General features: G+C 41.4%; 1 long non-coding RNA gene across 1 annotated transcript in view; it reads left to right on the forward strand.

The window, feature by feature from the left end:
* Positions 1-212: 212 nt before the first annotated feature.
* LOC130357990 (uncharacterized) overlaps positions 213-16,846 on the forward strand; it is a 70,931-nt gene continuing 54,297 nt past the window's right edge. Inside the window, exons 1-2 of the long non-coding RNA XR_008889356.1 lie at positions 213-488; positions 15,512-15,595. This is a non-coding gene — a long non-coding RNA (uncharacterized LOC130357990). The remainder of the gene's footprint in view (positions 489-15,511; positions 15,596-16,846) is intronic.

Raw genomic sequence — 16,846 nt, forward strand, 5'->3', positions numbered from 1 at the left:
AGATTAATTATTGTGTATTTAATGTACTATTCCAGTGTCTAGGTAAAGAATAGACAGCCTCTTTAAATATCACACTTTTCTTCTCTGGAGATAAATTATATTATGAATCAGTATGAGTCATGAACAGAAAGGAATTGTAGGCAACAGAAATAGAATACGCAGAATCATGAGCTGGCATACATTTAATCTTGTCTGTATATTTTAACCATCGTGCTACACAAAAGAGGCATAGAGAAGCAGCAGTAATTTCCAGGATAAAAGATTGGGTTTTGCCTTGACTCTATGAAATGTTAAAATCTATGTCTAGGAAGAAGAAAGAAGAAGCTTTTACTCATCTATGTTGGAGTCAAATTATCCAGGAAAGCAAATGAGAAGCAATAAGGTAACTCTTGCTTTTCAGGCATGAAAAGAGGTAGAAGATACCAGGGCAAGTGCCATCTACTACAGAAGAATAATGAGTTTCTGGAAAGAATAAGCCACAAGTCCAGGTACATTTAGAGTGTAATATATAACTCCATATCCATGGTCATTTTTCAGGTATACAGTTTGCAGTGTAACTACAGTTGAAAACAATTGTATTACCCAATCACATTCTTACACACTGCATTCCCACACTCCAATTTATGGGGGATATTGTATTGTTAAAGGGTTATTCCATTTTAATTTATTTGTTTATTGGATAGGACATGATATCATTTTTTGTTTATATACATGTATTTAAAATTCTACTAACATACATTGCTAAGGCTGGGTTCACATACTGTGGGGGAGATTTATCAAAGCTGTCTATGTCCCGCATCAATATAGACCAAACTACAGAGGGTTAGGCCGGTCTATTGTGCGCCTAATTTATCAAAAGGTGCACGGCTCTTGATAAATTCTGTGCACGGACTTCGGGATCTATGCTTTAGACTGTATTTAAACCTGCTCCAGCATGGTCTGACATTTCGGCATACTTTCAGCCGATGCGAATTGTCGCTGAAAAGTCACTTTTGATAAATTCAGCACCAATGCATTTTCCAATGCATTTCCATCTAAAATAGACTAGAATGCATCATGTTCTAAAAATACTCTAGAGCAAAAGTCGCAAAAAAGGTGCACATATTTAGACTGCGACTTTCTGTGCAACAAATTTGGACAGGAAAAAACAGTCTAAATCCTTTGATAAATATCTCCCTGTATGTCTGGCATCCAGCATAGGTGAACTTAGCCTAGATCTCAAGGCAACTGATGCCACAACTGATGACAAGTTGTCATCAGTTGTGTAGCATCCGGCATTCATTGTTTCTGGACAGCAGACAGGGGAATGCTGCAAGCCTTGTTCCCCTGTCTGGTGCCCTCTGGCGTGTCCAACCATCCGACGTCAAAATTGAGAAGCCTTATGATTGTGAATTGTCCCATTCAAATAAGGCTGAGTTCACATATATCAGTCGTCCGGCACAGTTTCCCTCCGGCGTGCACCGGAGGGAAACTGATGCTAGAACTGTTCCCATTCATTTGAATGGGACAGTTCACAATCATCCAGCGTCTCAATTTTGATGCCGGAAGGTTGGACATGCCGGAGGGCATCGGACAGGGGAACGCAGCTTGCTGCGTTCCCCTGTCTGTTGCCCAGAAACAATGGACGCCGCATGCCATACAACTGATGACAAGTTGTCATCAGTTGTGGCATCAGTTGCGTCGAGATTTAGGCTGAGTTCACCTATGCCGGATGCCGGACATATGTGAACCCAGCCTAAATGGGATCAGTTCTAGCATCAATTTCTCTCCGAAGCAGGCTGGAGGGAAACTATGTTGGATGCCGAACATATGTGAACTCAGCCTAATAGCACTGCTTCAGTCAAAAAGGTATGGCCTGGGTTAGACTTGTGTAAAGCATCTATGCCGATTGTATTAAAGGGGTACTCCAGTGAAAAAAAAAAATTCTAATTAACTGGTGCCAGAAAGTTAAACAGATTTGTAAATTACTTCTATAAAAAAATCTTAATCCTTCCAGTACTTATTAGCTGCTGAATACTATAGAAGAAATTATTTTCTTTTTGGAACTCAGCTCTCTGCTGAATCACGAGCACAGTGCTCTCTGTCATCTCAGTTAATTTTAAGAACTGTCCAGAGTAGGAGAAATCCCCATAGCAAACATATGCTGCTGTGGACAGTTCCTAAAATGGACAGAGATGTCAGCAGAGAGCACTGTGCTCGTGATGTCATTAGAGAGCACTGTGTTCCAAAAAGAAAATAATTTCCTCTGTAGAATTCAGCAGCTAATAAGTACTGGAAGGATTACGTTTTTTTAATAGAAGTAACTTACAAATCTGTCTAACTTTCTGGCACCAGTCGATAAAAATAAATAAATAAATAAAGTTTTCCACCGGAGTACCCCTTTAAGCACATGAAAGAGCTTAAATCCCAAATTTCTATTTTCACTTGTGAATCTACCAGAGTGGACAGGGAGGGGTAGTTTTCATCCTTTCTTGTTATTTACACCGGGGTGTATTGTGTGCGACTCGCATACAAGGTCGCACAGCCCCTGCCAGAAGATGGTGTAAAGGCCTGCGTCCTGCTGGCGTGAGCTGTGTGGGGCATTCATCATTCCTTGCACGGGGCATACTGATCAAGATATGCCGTGTGTGCTCTATACAGCCGTGCATAGCAGCATTTCTCAATTTGTGCTCTAAGCTGGCCTGACAGGATACTGTAGACAGCAGTGCATATCGCATTGCTGTATACTGCACAGGAATGGGAGCCCTCTGTACAAGCTGTGCCGGTGGCTATACAGGCACAGTCATAGCTTGGCTGAGCAGGAGGTTTAAATTGTATACTTCCTGCCCATGCAGGAAAGAGTTCTGCATCTGCCCTTAACCCTTTAAGGACCCAGGGTTTTTCCATTTTTGCATTTTCGTTTTTTCCTCCTTAACTTTAAAAAAAAATCATAACTCTTTCAATTTTGCACGTAAAAATCCATATGATGGCTTATTTTTTGCGCCACCAATTCTACTTTGTAATGACATCAGTCATTTTATCCAAAAATCTACGGCAAAATGGGAAAAAAAATCATTGTGAGACAAAATTGAAAAAAAAAAAGCCATTTTGTAAATTTTGGGGGCTTCCGTTTCTACACAGTACATTTTTCGGTAAAAATGACACATTCTCTTTATTCTGTAGGTCCATACAATTAAAATGATACCCTACTTATGTAGGTTTGATTTTGTCGTACTTCTGGAGAAAATCATAACTACATGCAGGAAAATGTATACGTTTAAAATTGCAATCTTCTGACCCCTATAACTTTGTTATGAGGGCTAATTTTTTGCGCCATGATCTGAAGTTTTTAGAGGTACCATTTTTGCATTGATAGGACTTATTGATCATTTTCATTATTGATTCATTTTTTCATGATATAAAAAGTGACCAAAAATGCACTATTTTGGCCTCTTGTTATAGAATGGGAGCGGACTCATGACGTAACGGTATGTCATGGGTCCTTAAGAAGTTAAAGGGGTACTCTGCCCCTAGACATCTTATCCCCTATCCATAGGGGCGGGACCCCCATGATCTCAGCTGTGGCACTCCAGGCATCTAGCACTGGCGATGCGGGGTGGAGGCTCATGACGTGATGGCCATGCTCTGCTCGTGATGTCACGGTCATGCCCCCTCAATTCAAGTCTATGGGAGGGGAAGCTGTAAATCTGTGCAGCAGGGGGATCATCGGGGTTCCCATATGATTTCTAGGGATGGAGTACCCCTTTAGCTCTTCAAGGACACTATCATTTAACCAGAATAGGCATATTCAACCAGGACAGGAGCCCCAAATGAAAATTCATGATGGGTTCCCTGCTGGATCATGGAATGATACAAATCCATTCCTACTGTTGTGGAAGAAAACAGCTGCACTATCCAATGGCTGCTTTTCTCTTTACCCCATTTGTACATACTTGTGATTTGTTTTTTCTTTCTTTTTTTTACAGAGTAAAATGTTTAGAACAGCAGTAAGAGTATATACAGTAGATAGAACGCAAGAGGCGAACCTACAAGACATACATTTTTAAACATGCCTAGGTGCCTATGCATGCAGAGATATAGAACAACTATGTATTGAAAATGTTTTCTTTGTTTTAACCCCTGGTTAAATGCGCCTTTGGGATTTTCTATATTAACTAGTGTCAATAACTCCTTCAAGCACTGCTCTTTGTCCTGGGGGACTGCCAGCATCAATGAAAACAATGTATACCTATTGCTTTCATTGATGGGCATGTAGTACTGCATTTACATAGCAGTTAATCAAACTATATCAGCTAATGACTCTCCTGATAGTAGGTCCCTTCACAATCTACATGTCCCTTATTGTTTAGACAGTCTGACACAGTAAGCTTTGGAGCATATTCTACATTGTTTTTCGTTGCATTTTATTTTTTTTATGGCTCAAAACCACAGTGGCAGAATGTTGGTTAAGTGTCTATAATATGTTACATAAATTACATTTCAGTCCTTGACATTTTTTTTTTTTTTGGGGACATTCTTATCAAAATGCAGCATACTCTAAAGGGATTTTTTATAGTGTTTTTCTCCACACAGTTCTCTATGGAACTTCAGAAATGCCCCCCAAAAAATGCACATACAAAATGTCTCAAAATAAAAAATGTCCCATATGCCAGCATTTTTAAATACTAGAACAAACCATGGGAGAAAGAATCTTAAATCAGACTTTCCTTTATGCTGTAGTAAATGGGGGATAATATGAGTACTCATGTCTATGTTATTGTATTTTGGTTGTACTGTCTTTTCAAATGTTCCCGTTTCCAAATATATGTGTACAGTATTTGTCATTTGGCAATTGTATCTGTTCCTTATTTTCAGTTGTCTCAAAGCCCGGCAATTTTCACAATTATATCAAATCTTTCTTGGAAATAGGTCACACATATTTCCTCCCTGGGCCATGCTTCATATTACTTGGGAGTAAAATAACCAATACCTACCTAGCTAAAATTGATAAAACAGTTCTAATAGAAGATAACATGATTTTAGTGAAGAACAGAGAACCTCAGGTAATATTATTGAAAGATATTATCGAGTCCAGATTAATTAACCCATAAAAGCAATGCAAGCCTATATAGAATAGCAATTCTAGTGCCATGTCTAGGGGCATGTGAGACTATTTCAAGTAGTATGCTCCACTGCAGTGCTATTAATCATAAACCATTCATGAACAAAAAATAAAAGGACTCTCATCTTATATTAGATATTAGATATATTAGATATAAGATTATGTTATAATCTGTGTTTGGAAAAAAGGGTGGCAGGAGTGTTGCAGTGCCCTCTCTGTGGGCTGACCAAGAAGGAGTTGGAAACTCTTTCCAAACTACCTCACTTGCAGAAAGGCATAAAAAATACTTTTTATACAATGTAGAAATTTTTTTTTTAACCATCATTGGTTAAAAATGTGTATATTTTTGTCCCTGCAGCTATTGTATGTGTGTCTCTGTGAGGAGACCAAATACAGGAATTGTGGGTGGACAGTGAGGACAAGCAGGACTCTGTACACCGAGGACAAGCATGGCTCTGTAAACTGAGGACAGGCAGGACTCTGTACACTGAGGACAAGCAGGACTCTGTACACCGATGACAAGCAGGGCTCTGTGTAGTGAAGACAAGCAGGACTCTGTACACTGAGAACAAGCAGGGCTCTGTACACTGAGGACAAGCAGGGTTCTGTGCAGTGAGGACAAGCAGGACTCTGTACACTGAGGAGAAGCAGGGCTCTGTACACTGAGGACAAGCAGGGCTCTGTGCACTGAGGACAAGCAGGGTTCGGTGCAGTGAGGACAAGCAGGACTCTGTACACTGAGGAGAAGCAGGGCTCTGTACACTGAGAACAAGCAGGGCTCTGTACACTGAGGACAAGCAGGGCTCTGTGCACTGAGGACAAGCATGGCTCTGTACACTGAGGACAAGCAGGGCTCTGTGCACTGAGGACAATCAGGTCTCTATACACTGAGGACAAGCAGGGCTCTGTACACAGAGGACAAGCAGGGGCTCTGTGCACTGAGGACAAGCAGGGTTCTGTGCAGTTAAGACAAGCAGGACTCTGTACACTGAGAATAAGCAGGGATCTGTACACTGAGGACAAGCAGGGTTCTGTACACTGAGGACAAGCAGGGCTCTGTACACTGAGGACAAGCAGGGCTCTGTACACTGAGGACAATCAGGGCTCTGTGCACTGAGGACAAGCAGGGCTCTGTGCACTGAGGATAAGCAGGGCTCTGCGCAATGAGGACAAGCAGGGCTCTACACACTGAGGACAAGCAGGACTCTGTACACTGAGGACAAGCAGGGGCTCTGTGCACTGAGGACAAGCAGGGCTCTGTGTAGTGAAGACAAGCAGGAATCTGTACACTGAGAACAAGCAGGGCTCTGTACACTGAGGACAAGCATGGTTCTGTGCAGTGAGGACAAGCAGGACTCTGTACACTGAGGAGAAGCAGGGCTCTGTACACTGAGAACAAGCAGGGCTCTGTACACTGAGAATAAGCAGGGATCTGTACACTGAGCACAAGCAGGGTTCTGTACACTGAGGACAAGCAGGGCTCTGTACACTGAGGACAAGCAGGGCTCTGTACACTGAGGACAAGCAGGACTCTGTACACTGAGGACAAGCAGGGGCTCTGTGCACTGAGGACAAGCATGGCTCTGTGTAGTGAAGACAAGCAGGACTCTGTACTCTGAGGACAAGCAGGGCTCTGTACACTGAGGACAAGCAGGGGCTCTGTGCACTGAGAAAAAGCAGGGCTCTGTGCAGTGAAGACAAGCAGGACTCTGTACACTGAGAATAAGCAGGGATCTGTACACTGAGGACAAGCAGGGTTCTGTACACTGAGGACAAGCAGGGCTCTGTACACTGAGGAAAAGCAGGGCTCTGTACACTGAGGACAAGCAGGACTCTGTACACTGAGGACAAGCAGGGGCTCTGTGCACTGAGAACAAGCAGTACTCTGTGTAGTGAAGACAAGCAGGACTCTGTACACTGAGGACAAGCAGGGCTCTGTGCAGTGAAAACAAGCAGGACTCTGTACACTGAGAATAAGCAGGGATCTGTACACTGACATGGACTTTAATCCCTCCAGGACGAAGGGCATACAGGTATGCCCTTGCATCATGGTACTTAAGGAAGGAGGGCATACCTGTACACCCTGGTCCCGTTACAGGGGTTTAAAGCATGCTCAAGAGCGGAGTGGGTTGGAGTTGCTATAAGCAGTCAGGACCCGCAGTTAATGCCGGGCATTGCTGATCGGGTCGATGCCCAGCATTAACCCTTCAGATGCCGCAATCAAAGTTGATTGCGGAGTCTGAAGTGTGGGGTTAACGGTATCGGTAAGCTCAGGGCAGCTGATCGGGATATCAGCAGCAAAATCGCAGGTCCCATTCTGAGTGGCCCTTACCTGCTTCCTCATCGTCCGAGCAATGCTCTGAAGCTCAATGGCATACATGTAAGAAAACACCAAAGTCCAAACTGTGCATTTTTGATCACTTCATATACCATAAAAAACTAATTAAAAGAAATCACAAAGTTCCATCATAATAAAAATGGTACTGATAAAAACTACAGACCACTGCACAAAAAATATGCCATCATATAGTCCTGTATGTGGAAAAAAAAAAAAGTTACATGGGTTAGAAGATGACAATTTTAAACATACTAATTTTGGTGCATGTAGCTATAATTTTTTTAAAGTAGAAAAATAAAATAAAATCTACAAAAATTGGGTATCCTTGTAACCGTATGGACCTACAGAATAAAGATAAGGTGTCATTTTTACCTAAAATGTAGAAATGGAAGCCCCCAAAATTTACAAAATGTCATGTTTTTTTTTCAATTTCCCCCCATGAATATCTATTTTTTGTTTTTTCCATAGATTTTCTTATTGACTAATTTATGTCATTACAATGTACAATTGGAGACACGAAAAACAAGCCTTTATATGGGTCTGTGGATGCATAATTGAAAGCGTTATCATTTTTTGAAAAGGAGGAGGAAAAAAAGAGAGTGCAAAAACAAAAATTGACCTGGTCCTGATCTCCGTGCAGCACCCGCATTCTATGCAGAGCTGCCGCTCCAGTCTCAGAAACCTCAGTGTTTCTGGGACTGGAGACATGATGTCACACCACGCCCCCACTTTACGTCAAGCCATGCACCCTCCATTCATGTTTATGGGACCGTCAAGCCCCCTCCCATAGACATGAATGGAGTGAACATGGCGTGACAGCCTGTGGGGGCATGGCGAAGCATCTCCAGTGCTGGAAACACAGAGGTTTCCGAGCCTTGAGCAGCAGCTCCACATAGAATTCAGGTACTGCACCAAGATTGCAGGGGTCCCAGCGGCAGCCTCCCACCCCCCCCCCTTGATCAGACATCTTATCCCCTATCCTTTGGATAAAGGATAAAATGCTTTTGGCCAGAATACTCCTTTAGGGTGCATTCCCACAGGGCGTATACGCAGCGTATTTGATGCTGCGCAAAATTTACGGCAGCAGCGGGTAATACGCTGCGTATTCCTCGCTCACTATAGACACAGGGCTTTCCGGCGGCAACCCTATGTGTGCAGTGAGTTTTGGAGGCGGAGCCGCGCGTCACAGTCACACGGCACACGGCCCCGCCTCTAAAACTCACTACATGCATAGGGCTGCCACCGGAAACCCAGTGTGTATAGTGAGCGAGGAATACGCAGCGTATTTCCTGCTGCTGCCATAAATTTTGCGCAACGTCAAATACGCTGCATATACGCCCTTTGGGAATGCACCCTAAAGATCAAAATGGGCTGAGTCCTTAAGGGGTTAAACATTGGCTTGTGACAAAAATTGGTGCGAGTGTGTTTTTGAGGTGTGTCATGTACTTAGGGAAATAGTGAGCATGACAGTGCGACATGTCAAACGTTTAATGTATTTAATGTAAGGAGTGGGACAGAAACACTTTAACTGAATACTTTAAGACCTTTTATAAAACAGAGATACCATTTGCATTATTAGGTGTGCTCATATTATAGATAAAGCTATGCTGCCCCTAAAGAGAGGGATGTTCCAGATGAAATCATTTCAATTTTTCTCTTTTCCGTACAGAACAATTAGGAACTTTAATTGTCAAAATGGCTTTTGTGATGTGTCATCTGTAAGACCATTGATAACTGCATGTGTAAATGTATTAAATGAAGAAAGGCTAGACAAAATCCTGTAGAATATTCACATTTCCATTGTTTAAACAGTCACATTTTCAAGTACTCTTTTGTATGTAAATCACATTTCTGTATTTCAGCCACCAACAATTTTCTGTCGGTATTACTTTTACTTTTTGCATAATGCACAATGCTGCTCCATAATAGGAAATTCTGATTTTCTGGCCGGCTCAATTACACCTAATTGGATACAATTTATGGTTTGCCTCATTGATTCACAATGGCAGATTGAACACCAAACCCAGAGGCCATTTGATTGATAACAAATATAAATTGCTGTGTTTACTGTACGTGTCATTACAGAGCCCATTCTGAATGTAGCACATGATTAATTCCAGCCCGTGTTAGTGGTGGAGTTTGTTTGCAATTTCCTTTCACCATTTAAACACATTGAATGATTACTTATCAAATAACATAGCATATATCTTACTCCCATCCCTTGAAAACATAAACATGGCTCAATTTATACACAGAAAACACACATAAATAGGAATAGCGTATTTATGTGCTAATATAAATTAATCTGATTATAAGAAAAATGAGTCCCTACAGGCTAGTGTATCCACTGCTCTAAATAAAAAGAGTTTATGAAGCTGAAATGTAATCCTGTTATACATAGGGCAGTCTACTTATATTTACCACATTGCTGCTACATCGACCACCTTAAAATAAAAGCAGAGCATGTATGGGAGTTAAAGGGGTATTCCAGGAAAAAAATATGTTTTATATATCTACTGGCTCCAGAAAGTTAAACAGATTTGTAAATTACTTCTATTAAAAATCTTAATCCTTTCAATAATTATCAGCTGCTGAAGTTGAGTTGTTGTTTTCTGTTTGGCAGCAGTGCTCTCTGCTGACATCTATGCTTGTCTCAGGAACTGCACAGAGTAGAAGAGGTTTGCTATGGGGATTTGCTTCTAAACTGGGCGGTTCCCGAGACACGTGTCATCAGAGAGCACTTAGACAGAAAAGAACAACTCAACTTCAGCAGCTCATAAGTACTGAAAGGATTAAGACTTTTTAATAGAAGTAATTTACAAATCTGTTTAACTCTCTGGAGCCAGTTGATATATATAAAAAAGTTTTTTCCTGGATAACCCCTTTAATACCCTGCAGCTCATCACTATAAGGCCACTTTCACACCTATTGGTAGGCATTTTGCACTAGTATTTGTAAGCCACAGTGGGTCAAAAACAAGGTGCAAAGAGGTGTACTTTTTTTATTATGTTTTTTTTTTATTTTTTCTGTGTAGTATCAACTTCTGGTTTTAATTTACAAATATTGAGGTAAAATCCTGACCAAAATACTGCCATGTTAAAGTGACATCAAGCTGTAGGCAAACAGTGTGTTGCATCACGCACCATTTAATGGCTCTATAGAAAGGTTTGGCTGCATAGGGGCTCAAGGAGGTTAAGTAAAAAGCTCAATTGTCCTTGGCAATTGGGCCCACAATGTCAGCAGAGCCTGGCCACCTTATATGGCCACATTACAGAATAGGGAACATGCAATCTAAATTCACATTTCAGTATGTTTTTGGATTGTGGAGGAAACCCACACAAACACAGGGAGAACATACAAACTTGTTGCAGAGGTTATCCTTGGTGGGATTTGAACCCAGGACCTAATCACCCATTGTATGCTACAAAATCTCCATTCCTCTTTTCCAGCATCCTGGTGTGAGAGAGGAGGGATAGGGATGGACCACACAACAGCCTGTGCTGTGCGTCCCGTGCGTCCTCCTCTCAAGTGCTGTACCTCTACTCCTGACCCCTCCAGAGCAGTCCATGGATGGAGGAAGGCATTAGAGCTGTCAAGTGAAATGAATGCCTGCGCGATGGATCCAATGTAAAAATCAGTGTATGAGTGGGTATATGTGTGTATTTGTGTGTAGTTCTGTAGGCAAGTGGTGTGTGTGTAAACATGCATGTGTGTATCTATCTTATTTTGTCTATGTATGCCATTATAATTGAGTAGGAAGATATGTTTAGGGTAGGGTAACATGTCATTTCCACATAAAATATCTGTGCAGAAAAGAACTGACTTGCAGTGTGAATTTCAAATCTGCAGTTTTTGCATGGAAAATACAGTAGGTTTATTGCAAATGCTTCTATTTCAATGGGAAAGTCAATATATACAATAAATCCAATGTTGCAAGATTTGCTGCAGAAACAATGTACCTGTTGATATATCAGCAGTTGCACATTTTCAGAGTTTATAGGGAGAATTAAAACAGACAGTGGTGGCGCTGCCTTGTGCCGTTACCACGGGCAACACAAGTCATGTTCTTTTTACTTAGCTAAATGCCCACGTACCTGGACCTGTTGGGCTTAGAACTCAACACCTTTTTTTTGCATAAATGGTTGAAGATTGCGTGGCAGCCCGGATCCAGATCCGTCGGAACACAGAGATTGCAGAGAATACTTGGTTCAGTTGAAAGACTCAAACGGAGGAGAAATCACGGGTTTCAATGGGCACACACTGCTACGGTATAGGTTAAAACCGCGGACATCGTATTAAAATAATAAAAAGTGACTTTATTAATGTGTAGGTGAAGCGTTTTGAGAGCGCCTGCCCTCTTTATCAAGACTTAATAAAGAGGGCAGGTGCTCTCGAAACGCGTTGTCTATACATTAATAAAGTTTCTTTTTATTATTTTAATAAGGTATCTGCAGTTTTAACCTATACCTTGGGGCATAGGGGAGTGTGCCCATTGAAACCCGTTCTTTCTCCTCCGTTCGAGTCTTTCAACGGAACCAAATCTTTAGTCGCAGATTTTGTTGTTTTTGTATCGGACAGACTGATACATTTTTGGAAGAAAGCAGCAATGTTTTTATAATCCTGGGTAATTGCTATAAATACCTTTTAGATCAAAGTGATATGCTATCCTAAGGATAGGCATCAATGTTTAGGTTCCATTAGGCCAAAAAAGGTAGATAAGGAAAAAAGCTTTCAAATATGCTTGCAAAAATAGCTACCCCTATGGAATCAATACAATTTGTTTTTACTTAGTTCCTTTTTTAGAAGAATGAATCCATGCTGGATTTTAGTATTATCTGCCTGTTGGTGTGGCTTATGTCTCTCCAAGATTATTTAAGGAACCATTTACCTCTTTGCAGGCCCGGTGACATTGGTTTTGCTATTTAGTGGGGGTTATTTATCAATAATTGTCTTGGCTAGATCATTTTTGTGGTTTGTCTAGATGCATTTTTTTTTTTTTTTGGTGGTGCTGCTCCAAATTTATCATATTGTCGCAGTGACCCAGATCATTTTTTACCGGCACTTTAAGATCATGTCTATATTGCTTCTAAGGCTAGGATTCCACTTTTCTAAGGTTAGGATTCCACTTTTCCCTGAAAAGAAGCGCCAGAAAAAACGCCAGTGCAATTTCCTGCGTCTGTTGTTTTTTCTCGCGTTTTTGCATTTGAGTAGAAATTGCAAAAAAAAAAAAAAGATGCAATAGGGGTGGGAAAAAATGTATTTAACAAAATTTTATTAAATAATTAATAGTGTGTGTGTGTCTTGCTTTTTTTTCCTCTCAATTTTTTGCATTTTTATAGGTAGTTCTACTACTCCCAGCATGTTCCATGATGGGAGTAGTAGTACCTGTACTAATAGACATATCGCCCCGGGTGTCACTCCTGACACCCGATGCGATTGTCCATAATATCGCAGAGAAGCGGAGCAACTCTATACAGCGCTCACATCTCTGCTTTGTACTCCGGCCAGTGATGTGAATATAACACCACTCATTCACATTTTTCACCCAGATTGGGATTGTCCGGATGGTTGCAGCCAATCCCCACTCTCAGAGGGAAAAATGAATGAGTGATGTTCTTTCTATTCATATCACTGGCCGACCGGAGTATAGTGCAGAGATGCAGAGCACAGGAGAAAGCCAAACCGCATCTCTGCAATAGAAAGGATGATCGCAGGGACTACTGCTCCCAACATGGAGCACACTCTGCTCCATGCAGGGAGCTTTAGTACCTGCATTAATAGACACATCGCAGTGAATGTAACTTCTGTCACCCTCTGTGATCCTCCTGTATAACCTCTTAAGGACTCAGGGAGTACCTGTACCCCCTGAGCCCGTTCCCCGTGTTTAAAACGGGGTCACGCCGTGACCCCACATCACACCGGGTCGGTCCAGGCTGCTATTCATAGCCGGGACCCTGGGCTAACAGCGCGCAGCACCAATCATTGTGCCGCGCGCTACTAACCCTTCAGATGCAGCGGTCAAAGTTGACCGGCACATCTGAAAGTAAAAGTAAACGCCTCCCGGCCGCTCAGTAATATCGCGATGTTCCTATCAGCTGGGGCACAATCGGAGGTCTCCTTACCTGTCTCAGCGGCGTCCGATCGGGGTTTGATTGCGCCAAGCCTGAGCTACAAGCTTGAGCAATCGAACCCCTATCTCACTGATCCGTGCAAAGCTATGGCTTTGCAGGGATCAGCATAAGAGATCAGTGTGTGCAGTGCTATAGCTCCCTATGGGCAAAAAAAAAATTGAAAAAAGGTCAAACAAACAAAGGTCATTTAACCCCTTCCCTAATAAAAGTTTGAATCACCCCCCTTTTCCCATAAAAAAAAAAAAAAAACGGTGAAAATAAAAATAAACATATGTGGTATTGCCGCATACGGAAATGTCCAAACTATAAAAATATATTGTAAATTAAATTGCACGGTCAATGGCGTACGTGCAAAAAAAATTCCAAAGTCCAAAATAGCGGATTTTTGGTCACTTTTTATATCATGAAAAAATGTATAAAGAGCGATAAAAAAGTCTGATCAATACAAAAATGGTACCGATAAAAACTTCAGAACATGGCGCAAAAAATTAGTCCTCATATTGACCCGTACGCGGAAAAGTAAAAAGTTATAGGGGTTAGAAGATGAGCATTTTTTACATAGAAATTTTCCTGCATGTAGTTATGATTTTTTTCCGAAGTACGACAATATCCAACCTATATAAGTAGGGTATAATTTTAACCTTATGGACTTACAGAATAAGGGAAGGTGTTATTTTTACCGAAAAATGCACTGTGTAGAAACTGAAGCCCCCAAAAGTAACAAATTGAAATTTTTTCTTCAATTTTGTCGCACAATGAATTTTTTTCCCGTTTCGCCGTGGATTTTTGGGTAAAATGACTAATGTCACTGCAAAGTAGAATTAATGGCGCAAAAAATAAGCCATCATGTGGAATTTTATGTGCAAAATTGAAAGCGTTATGATTTTTAGAAGGTGATGAGGAAAAAATGAAAATGCAGAAAAGGGAAAACGCTGAGTCTTTAAGGGGTTAATGCATAGATGCAGCCAGCCGCTCTTCCATGGTCATTTTCACTGACGTATATATACACCTATTCATGTTTCCCACAGAGATTGGAACCATCTGGCCAATCACAGCTCTCTGCGGGAAATATGAATGGGTGTATATATACGGCAGTGCAGGGGATCATAGAAGAGTGGCATCTATAAATTATGCAGGAGGATGGCAACGGACCCCGGGCGATCTGTCAATTAGTTCAGGTACTACTACTCCCATCATGGAACAGTGTGTTCCATGCTGGGAGTAGTATTACTACCTAAAAAATGTAAAAAATTAAGAAGAAAAAGTGAAAAACACACACAAACTAAATTTTTATTATTGTCGGCTACATTGTGAGTGTCCTGCCCACCCACACAAATTGATCTCTGGTTATTAAAAAGAAACATTTTGTTAAATACAATTTTTTCCATCACTACTGAATCTTTTTAATTATTTTTTTATAAAATTTTTTAATGGTAAAATGCTTAATGTTAATTTAATGTTTTTATTTTTGACAAACAGACCGGAGTAGTAATTTTTTTTTAGACCTGGTCGGGAGGTGGTCTAGATTTGCGTTTTTTATTTATTTATTTTTTGCACCATTTTGAAATTTATTTGCAAAAATTTAAAACACGTAGATAATAAACATGTTACCACTGCATCAGTCACTTTAAAAACTGGTCTAGCAAGACCAAAAGGTCAAAAGGACGGAATTTAGAACTTGTAAAATAAAAAAAACGCAAAAGAAAAACTGCTATTAGCGCGAAAGTTAATAAAATTCGCAGATGTAGACCAAAAAAAGGAATAGAACACAATAATAAAAAAAACGCCATTGTGTGTCTGTGCTTATTGTTCGGTTTGGTCAGTGTAGGCAGCATTTAGATTGCTACCCTTGGTTTATTGTCAGCTTGTCCTTATTTTTGTCTTTTCTATCCTGGTGAATAGTTACTTATCATTACTGACTTGTATGTATTTCTTGTGTAGGTACTAGTGGGTCTTCCTATCCTGTTCTAACATGAAGACCTAGGTACATCTGAGTACATGGAGATACAAAACCCCAGGAAGGAGGTTAGTATAGATGATGTCTGATTCTGAATCTTAGCAATCTGACAGCAGGGCTTTTATTTACAAGCTAAAGCAGAGAGTTGTGTGGTGAGGGTGTGATGGAGGGCAGATGTTATTACCCTAGGGGCAGATGGCATTAACCACTTGTGTTCATGACGCCAGGGCATGGTTTTACCTCTACACCACCTGAACGTATGGCCGCTGAATCCTGGGCTAGGCACCGGGCAAATAATGAGTCCAACGCCAAGTTACAGAACAACGGCAGCTTTACGGAGGCAGACAGATGGAATAGTCTTTTACAGCTCAGTTAGGCCCAAGGAGGTGACCAGTGACTTAAGAGACTTTAGGGCTCAATGTGACTTGTAGTGGACTTGGACAATTTACTGCAGGACGACACTGACTTTATACAGACTGATCTTAACTGACTTGACTAGGACCGACTAGACAGACTTCACCCTGTATGTAGCTTACCAGGGTTTGACTTTCACCTGTGGGGCACTGGATTAATGGAAGCTTGGCTGCGTGGTAGGCCTTGGGTCTCCTCAGGACACCAGACACTTTCTCTCAGGTCTTGACTGTTCCTCAGCAGAGCTTAGGCTTACTAGCTAGCTCCTCCCAGGGTTTATAAGGGGGAGACTCTGGAGGGTCCCATAGGTCACCCTATAAGTCATTTGATCACTGGCACCTTCCCTGGCTACAACACCTAGCAACAACATTCAAAGGCACAAAACATCATATATACATTACATTAGATAATATAGGCACTTATTAACCATTTAACATACTCAGCTTAATGGGGGAACTCAGGGGACATGCAATAGAGTCCGCCAGACAGGACAGCAAAGGTACAGCAGTGCAACTCCTGTACTGGGCCACCACAAACTCCCCCCCTTAACAACAGCTGTCCTTGGCACCCAGTCCTGGAGGGTGGATGAATATAAAGTGGCTACTGAGGCCATGAAATAGCAAAATCATTCCTGGGGCATTGCACCAATGTCCTTAACAGGGCTGATGAAATGTGGAAGAGTCCATGTGGCATTACAACCAACCTCCTTACATGCTCCATCTTTGGGGATTTGAAAAGTGGGATAGTTAGGATTAAAATATATTTGAGATTCTTTGGCCTTGCAACTGCTTTTTGGTGAAAACTTAGTTCGGATCAGGCTGCCTGAGGATCTCTACCCTGATGCCTGTGCTAATGGGGCCCTTCGGCTTTAGCTACTTCTCCCCATAACTTTAGGACTAGCAGTTATA

Source organism: Hyla sarda, chromosome 2 (assembly GCF_029499605.1).
Source record: "Hyla sarda isolate aHylSar1 chromosome 2, aHylSar1.hap1, whole genome shotgun sequence".
Classification (NCBI taxonomy): Eukaryota; Metazoa; Chordata; class Amphibia; order Anura; family Hylidae; genus Hyla; species Hyla sarda.